Source organism: Meriones unguiculatus, chromosome 17, assembly GCF_030254825.1.
Source record: "Meriones unguiculatus strain TT.TT164.6M chromosome 17, Bangor_MerUng_6.1, whole genome shotgun sequence".
NCBI classification, from domain to species: domain Eukaryota; kingdom Metazoa; phylum Chordata; class Mammalia; order Rodentia; family Muridae; genus Meriones; species Meriones unguiculatus.
In genome coordinates, this window is record NC_083364.1 from 99,007,235 (window position 1) to 99,016,588 (window position 9,354).

Genomic DNA, 9,354 nt, shown 5'->3' on the forward strand with positions numbered 1-9,354 from the left:
GATGGCTCAGTGGATAAAGTTGTTCACTGCCTCAGTGGGTAAAAGTGCTTTCCACCAAGCCTGATGACCTGAGTTCAATCCTCAGGACCTACATGATAGAAGGAAAGAATAAATTTCTGCAAGTTGTCCTCTGACTGCACACAAGCCTGTGCTTACACACATATAGACATAAACACACATACTAAATTAATAAATGTAATTTTTAAAAATCAAAGAATAAATTATATAAAACAAGAGAGATGCAGGCATACACTTTCCTCACTTCCCAGAGCATCCAAATAGGAGTGGAACACTGTGGGTTGGGGTGGACTGCTGTGGGCATATTGTGGCTGAAAGGAAAGTCTTGGGACATTTTAGGTTGTGGATGGGATTTTCTGTTGACTTCAGAAATAGTATCAATCATTCTTATTCCATCTGAAAGGGTGGGGTTTGAGAAAAGGTTCTCACAGAGACAAATGCTCAGATCACCAATGATCCCTCTAGGAATTGTCCCCCAGATCAATCTGATGAAGCAACCTGCTTTTTCTGCAAAGCTGTTTCCCTCTAACACCTGTCCATGTAGTTGTTAGCTCGCTTGTGGACTACACACATCTGACTCCATAGAGCTGACTCCATAGGCAGCTGGCAGACTCTGCAAATATGCCTATGCTCACCAGTCACAATCCAAACACTCCTCAAACACTTGCCAATGAAGCTCCCAATCTTCCCTTTTTGGGGAGGACACATGAGCAGCTGCCCACCTAGAAATGAATGTTGAGGCCTGCAATGGTATTTTATTCCCTAGTTTTGCTCTTTCTATTGGATAATGTGCTGGTTAGTTTTATGTCAACTTGACACAAGCTAGAGTCATTGGATAGGAGAGAACCTCAATTAAGAATACCTTATAAGGTTGGAGATCAGAGGAGGGAGAAAACAGGGAACAGGACAGGAGCCTACCACAGAGGACCTCTGAAAGGCTCTACCCTGCAGGGTATCGAGGCAGGTGTTGAGACTCATAGCCAAACTTTGGGTAGAGTGCAGGGAATCTTATGAAAGAAGTGGGAGATAGTAAGACCTGGAGAGGACAGGAGCTCCACAAGGACAGCAACAGATCTGGGCACAGGGGTCTTTTCTGAAACTGATACCCCAGCCAAGGACCATTCATGGAGATGGCCTGGAACCCCTACACAGAGGTAGCCTATGGCAGTTCAGTATCCAAGCAGCCTCCATAGTAATGGGGACAGGGACTGTCTCTGACATGAACTGATTGGCCTGCTCTTTGATCACCTCCCCCTGAAGGAAGAGCAGCCTTACCAGGCCACAGAAGAAGACAATGCAACCACTCCTGATGAGAACTGAGAGACTACCATCAGAGGGAAGGGGAGGAGGACCTCCCTTTTCAGTGAACTGGGAGAGGGACACCGGTGGAGAAGAGGGAGGGGGGATTGGGAGGGGAGGAGGAAGGAAGGTACAGGGGGGATACAAAGTGAATAATCTGTAATTAATAAAAATTAAAAAAAACATCTTAAAAAAGAAAACAATCTAATGTAGAAAGAACAATCAAAAAGACAAGTGTTCTATTGTTTTAGAGTAGCTTATTTTCTTATTTTGTTTCTTGTCAAACCATGTTTTTTTTTTATTTTTACAAATTACTGTCATTAAGTAAATAAAAGAATTAAACATTAAAAAAGAAAAAGAATGCCTCATAAGATCAGGCTATAACTAGGCCTGGACGGCATTTTCTTAATTAGTGATTGATGGGAGAGGACCCAGCCCATTGTGGGTGTAGCCAACCCTGGGCAGGTGGTCCTGGGTTCTATAAGAAATCAGGCAGTACCCCTCCATGTCCTCTGAGTCAGCTCCTGCCTCTAGGTTCCTGCCCTGTTTGAGTTCTTGTCCTCACTTCTTTCGATTTTCCTCCCGAACTTGCTTTTTGGTCATGGTGTTCCATCATATCAATAGAAACCCTAGCTAAAACAGAGACACCCATCTTGTCTCTGCATCTTTGTTTGACTTTGGCAAGATAGATGGAAGCACAGAGGAAGTAAGAGATCAGGCCTTTTTCTTGGACATGTTAAATTAGCCACAGGGATTTCTGGGCTTGAGTGAAGTTTGGGAATGGAGAGAGGGGCTGGGAGTCATCAGCAAGTAATGTTGCATAAAGCTAGGCCTAGAATGAGCCTCCAGGGAGGTTTGCAGCTATGGACAGAGCTCAGGGAGGTCTGTGAGGGAAGATTGGCAGAAACCTCAGGATAGGAAGCTAACAAAAATGGCTCAATGGTACAGGAGAGGCCCAGGATAACAGTGCTCCTGAAAGGTGGGTGAGGGGAAGGAGAAGAGAAGGGTTAAAGGTGCCCAGTGAGGCCAGAAGGACTAGTGGGGACTTGGAATCCCTAGGATGGAATAGAGATGATGCATCAGTAGCGACAGAAAACAGCTGGCTGACAAAGAAAAACTGAAGTCCATCCTGATCTGCACTTCATCTAACAATCAGAGGAAGGTATCATCCCAAGATTCCATTCCACTCAAAGTTTCATATAGAATGTTTGGATGTGTGTGTATGAAAACATGTATGTTAGGTTGTATACTGTATGTATGGTTGCATGCATATTCATGAGTATATGTGTGAAATGCCTCCAGTCAGTCTCAATCACTTCAAGGTAAACAGAGAGGAACTAGACCCCAGGTGCAGGGCAGGAGATGCACAATTCCCAACCTTGCTTCAGATCCAGAGTGCCTGGTGTATGATTGTGGGCAGCAACATTCAGTAGGGAAGAAATCCAGACTTGTGAAAGAGTGGAGAAACTTGGGCTGGAGAGATGTCTCAGCAGTTAAGAGAAGTTGTTGCTCTTACAGAATACTTGGGTTACATTTCCAGCACTTACATGGTGGCTTACAAACATCCATAACTCCAGTTCCTGGGGATCCAATTCCTTCTTCTTACCTCTGTGGGCACCAGGGTTACTTGTGGTACACAGACATACATGCAAGCAAAACACTCTAGTACACTAAACACCAAAACAACAACAATAAAAGCCAGATGTGGTGGTACACGCCTCTAATACTAGCACTTGGGAGGCAGATGCTGATAGATCTCTGTAAGTTTGAGGCCATCCAAAACAATATAGAGAGACATTATCTCAAGAAAAATAATTAATTAGAAAACAAATCAGGCTGAATCTGAGCATGTATGCATTTGTTCTCTCTGCTCTTGACCAAAGATGTGACTCCCTGCTTTGAGTTTCTGATGTTTGACTTTCCCACAAGCATGAGCTGGAACCTGGGATCATGAGCCAGGTAAACATTTCCTCCTGTGTGGCTTTTGTCAGGGTCTGTGCTGTAGTTTTTTTGTCAACCTGACACAAGCTAGTCATCTGAGAAGAAGGAACCTCAATGGAAGCATTGTCTCTCTCACATTAGCCTTTGGGAAAGTGTATGGGGCATTTTCTTGACTAATAATTTGCAGTTGTTTGAATGAGAATGGCCTTCATAGGCTCATTGAGCCTATATACTTACTATATGCTTATATATACTTAGTCCCCATCTTGTGGAACTGTTTGGGAAGGATCAGAAGGTATGACCTTTGAGGGCTGTCACTAGGAGGGAGGCTTTGAGGTTTCAAAAGCCCAGTTAGTCATTCTCTCTCTCTCTCTCTCTCTCTCTCTCTCTCTCTCTCTCTCTCTCTCTCGGTTGTTGTCTCAAATGTAAGCTCTTTACTGCTGCAGCATCATGCCTGCCTGCTTGCTGCCATACTCCCCACCATGATGATAATGGACTCTAACCCTCTGGAACCCTAAACCCCTAAATTAAATACTTTCTTTTATAAGTTGTCTTGATTATGGTGTTTTGTCACAGCAATAGACTAGTAACAAAGACATCAGGCTAATATAATTTCCTCTAAAAATGTTAACTAAGCTCCATGTTACCAGAGTGGAGTTTAGAAAATGAGTGAATGTAACCAGGTCAAACTCATTCTTTTTCATTCCCATACATAAAGAATAACAAAAGCACTAGGGAAAACATGTTAGAAGGGGGAATTGATGGTATGTGTATATTTTAATTTAATTTATTATTCTCAGTGTGTTTAAGTGTGCACATGGGTACACATCCCACAGCACACGTGTTGAGGACAAATGACAATTCTGTGGAATAAGTTCTCCAACATCTATGTGGGTTCTGGGATCAAACTCAGGTTCATCTGGTGAGCCTTCTGTCACATCTCCTTTTTGAGACAGGGTTTCATATAGCCCAGGCTGGCCTTAAACTTGCTATCTAGCCAGAGATAACCCTTAACTCCTCTTGCCTTTCATCTTCCACATTCTGGGATTACAACTGTGTGGCACTACTTGGCTTAAGTGGTACTGGGAATAAAACCCAAGGCTTCAGGGATTCTAGATAAACTATCAACTGAGCCACATGCACATTATATAATAAAATATGATGAAATAAATAAAATAATTATTTTATTAGAGTCTTGAAACAATAATGAAAATAGATATTGACATCACTGTGGTCCAGAGGAGGCTGAACTGAATGTAGTATCAAAGTAGCTAGCCCAGGGTCTTGGTCAGTTCATGCCCACTATATCTCCTTCAGTGCAGTTAAGGTGTGCACCAGGTGAACAGGAGACATGCTGTCCAGGTGTGAGTGGAGAGGCCAGGCAGCCCCTCCTTACATGGAGATGGACCAGCAAGCTAATGCTTGTGGGCTCCTCAAGGTGACCTCATGTCACCAGATGGCTCTGTTGGGAGCTGTTGGGGCTCTATGTGTTTGACATTATTTTTAGGCTCCAGTGAGAGTACTGGCCAGGGGTAAGTTTACCAGGAGAAGATGACCAGCTTGTTCTACTTGGAACCTGGGAAGAAGGGCAGCTGGCATGAATGGAGATGGTGGGGATGGGAGATAGGAGGTGGAGAATGAGACAATGAGTCCTGACTTCTTCCAGGCCCAGAGGCATCTGGTAGAGTATTAAGGAGGCTGTGTGGTCTGAGACTCCCTCTACTTCCTGTCCGTTCACCCACTCAGGAATGCAATGGGTCCACTATGTTTACTGGACCATCCGGTATCTCTGCTCACTACCTGCACCTGGAGTGGTTACCCAGACCCTGGCACCATCACTGGTTTTTCCAGTTGGACGGGAAACGCCCGTAGAGCCATAGAGCCAATAAATCCTGTGCCTAAGGAAAGCAAATGTTTCCCAGACACACCATAGCTGTCTCTATGACTGTCAGACTGCATTCTTCATGGTTGTGTGCTCATCCCAGGATACTGGGATTCCTTTCCAACAAAGTGGCCATTGACAACAACTGAGCCTTGGCCATGGTTCTAGTCAGGTGCAGGGGTTTGATGGCTACCTGGCCTCCTCAGAGCTCTATTCCAATGGGAACAGGAAAATGTGGCGGTGGTAAGACCTTTCTTTGCAGAGGAAAGAAAGTCCCAAAGTAACTGCAGAATAAAGCACAAAGCCACAGTCCCAACAGGCCAGGAAAGGGGAGGTGGAGAAGGCAACACCTGGTTTCTTAGCACTGTTTCCTTAAGCTCTTACCTTGTGTCAACAGAGACCAGGTCCACTCACCACCTACCCCATCCTGGCTAGGAAGGCAGCATTACAAAATATTGCAAAATTAATAAAAACAACTGTAATGATTTTCTCAAATTATGGTATTGGTAGCTTGTTAGCTGTTTGTTCGTTTGAGGGCATTACAGTGTCATTGCATTGCCCAGCCTTTCAGGGGCTAGGAGTAATTCCAGGTCAGTGTTATCACACACTGATTAAATTACATTTATCTCAGAAATACAAAGGTCTAATTTATAATTTTTAAATTACCCCAAAATATAAACAATTCTTAGAGCTGTCATTTATCAGTACTTTGAGTAAATTCTATGTTGTGTTTCTAGCCAATGAAATAAAGAAAAAAATAAGAAAAGAGAGATGGGGAGAGGGGAAGGAATAAGAGAAGGAGAGAGACATCTGGGTAGTGTCCAACTTCTGGCTATTACAAATAAAGCTGCTACGAACATGGTTGAACAAATGTCCTTGCTGTATACTTGAGCATCTTTTGGATATATGCCTAGGAGTGGTATAGCTGGGTCTTAAGGTAGCACTATTCCTATTTGTCTGGGAAAGTGCCAGAATGATTTCCAAAGTGGTTGTTTAAGTTTACATTCCCACCAGAATGGAGGAGGGTTCCCCTTTCTCCACATCCTCTCTAGCATGTGTTGTCACTTGAGTTTTTGATCTTAGCTGTTCTGATGTAGGGTGGAATCTCAGGGTCGTTTTGATTTGCATTTCCCTGACGACAAAGGATGTTGAGCATTTCTTTAAGTGTTTCTCTGTCATTCGATGTTCCTCTATTGAGAATTCTCTCTTTAGCTCTGTACCCCGTTTTTAATTAGGTTACTTGAGGTTGTTGCTGCTTAACTTCTTAAGTTCTTTATGTTTTCTGGATATTAGCCCTCTGTCAGATACAGGGTTGGTGAAAAGCCTTTCCTAGTCTGTAGGCTGTCATTTTGTTTTGATGATAGTGTCCTTTGCTTTACAGAGCTTTTCAGTTTCATGAGGTCCCACTTATTGATTGTTGCTCTTAGAGCCTGTGCTGTTGGTGTTCTGTTCAGGAAGTTGTCTCCTGTGCCAATGAGTTCAAGGCTCTTCCCCACTTTTTCTTCTAACAGGTTTAGTGTGTCCGTTTTAATAGCCAAACTTTGGGCAGAATGCAGGGAATCTTATGAAAGAAGGGGGAGATAGAAAGACCTGGAGGGAACAGGAGCTCCACAAAGGGAACAACAGAACCAAAAGAATCTGTGCACAGGGGTCTTTTCTGAGACTGATACCCCAAACTCAGTAAGTTTTCTACCTTCTTTTTTTTCACCAGATGATGTGTTTATTTAGGGGAGAAGAATCTTCATATTGTATTCAAATTAAATTAGTGCAGACTATGAGATAAACGTGCAAGCTGAGAGGGAGAGGAAGCCATCTGGATGACTACGGGTGAGGCTTTCATGCCTTCTAAGCAGTGAAGACCTGAGGTGAGGGCACGCTCAGGTACTGAAAACCTCACTTAAAAATCCTTTCTATGAGTAATGAAATGAATGACAGGAGAACATTTTCTTAATTAGTGATTGATGGGGAAAGGGCCCAACCCATCATGGGTAGTGCCATCCTTGGGATGGTGGTATTGGATTCCATAAGAAAGCAGAATGACACAAACAATATAAAATTTCTTGGTGTAACTCTATCCAAGTAAGTGAAAGACCTTTATAACAAGAACATCAAATTTTTTTAAGAAAGAAATTGAAGAAGATATTAGAAAATGGATCAAAAGGATTAAAATGGATATATTAGTAAAAATATCCATCTTATTAAAAGCATTCTACAGATTCAATGCAATTCCTATTAAAATTCCAACACATTTCTTTACAGTCCTTGAAAAAAAAACTCAACTTCATATGGAAAAACGAAAACAAAACAGACCCCAATATAGCTAAAACAACCCTGTACAATAAAAGAATTTCTGGAGGTATCGCCATCCCTGACTATAAAGCAATTGCTGTATAAAGCAATAGTAATAAAAATTGCATAGTATTAGCATAAAAAGAGAAAGGTTCATTGATAGAATTGAATCAAAGACCCAGAAGTAAATCTACACACCTATGGACACTTGATTTTTGACAAAGAAGACAAAATTATACAATAGAAAATAAAAAAATATCTTCAACAAATGGTGCTGGTCTAACTGGATGTCTGGATGTAGAAGAATGCAAATAGATCCATATCTCTCACCCTGCACAAAAATCAGGTCCAAGTAGATCAAGGTCCATAACATAAAACCAGATACACTAAACGTGATAGAAGAAAAATGGGAAATAGCCTTGAATGTATTGGCACAGGAGACCACTTCCTGAACAGAATATCAAATAAGCAAGCTCTAAGATCAACAAATAATGAAGCTGAAGCAAAGGACACCATCAAAAGGACAAAATGGCAGCTTACAGAATGGGGAAAGATCTTCACCGACCCCACATATGACATAGGGCTGATATACAAAATATATAAAGAATTCAAGAAACTAGGCATCAACACACGAAATAACCCATTTAAAAATGGGGTACAGATCTAAACAGAATTCTCAACAGAGGAAACTCTAATGGCTGAGGCACTTAAAGAAATGTTCTGCAGGACAGAGCTTTTCAGAGGTCCTCTGTGTCAGGCTCCTGACTTGTTCTCTCTTTTCTCCTTCTTCTGATGTCCAGCCTCTTTGCCTTTCTGGATAAGAATTGAGCATTTTAGCAAGAGTCCTCCCTCTTGATTAGTTTCTTTAGGTGTACAGATTTTAGTAGGTTTATCCTATATTATATGTCTATATGAGTGAGTATATACCGTGTGCATCTTTCTGCTTCTGGTATAGCTCACTCAGGATGATCTTTTCCAGATCCCACCATTTACCTGCAAATTTCATGATTTTCTTGTTTTTTTTTTTATTGCTGAATAATATTCCATTATGTATATATACCACAATTTGTGCATCCATTCTGCCACTGAGGGGCATCTGGGCTGTTTCCAGCTTCTGGTTATTACAAATAAGGCTGCTACAAACATGGTTGAGCAAATGTCCTTATTGTATACTTGAGAATCTTTTGGATATATGCCTAGGAGTGGTATAGCTGGATCTTGAGGAAGAGCTATTCCTAGTTGTCTGAGAAAGTGCCAGATTGCTTTCCAGAGTGGTTGTACAAGTTTACATTCCCACCAGCAGTGGAGGAGGGTTCCCCTTTCCCCACAACCTCTCCAGCATGTGTTGTCTCTTGAGTTTTTTATCTTAGCCATTCTGATGGGTGTAAGGTGAAATCTTAGGGTTGTTTTGATTTGCATTTCCCTGATGGCTAATGAGGTTGAGCATTTCTTTAAGTGTTTCTCTGCCATTCCATATTCCTCTGCAGAGAATTCTCTATTTAGCTCTGTACCCCATTTTTTAATTGCATTACTTGATTTTTTGCTGTTTAACTTCATGCAGAGCACAGGGGTCTTTCCTGAGACTGATACTCCAACCAAGGACTATGCATGGAGATAACCTAAGACCCCTGCACAGATGTAGCCCATGGCAGTTCAGTATCCAAGTGGGTTCCATTGTAATAGGAACAGGGACTGTCTCTGACATGAACTGATTGTTACCTCCCCCTGAGGGGGAAGCAGCATTACCAGGCCACAGAAAAAGACAATGCAGCCACTCCTGATGAGACCTAATTGACTAGAATCAGAAGGAAGGAAAAGAAGACCTCCCCTATCAGTGGACTTGGGGAAGGGCATGCATGCAGAGGGTGGAGAAGGGAGGAATTGGGACGGGAGGAGGGAAGGAACCGCAGGGGGATACAAAGTGA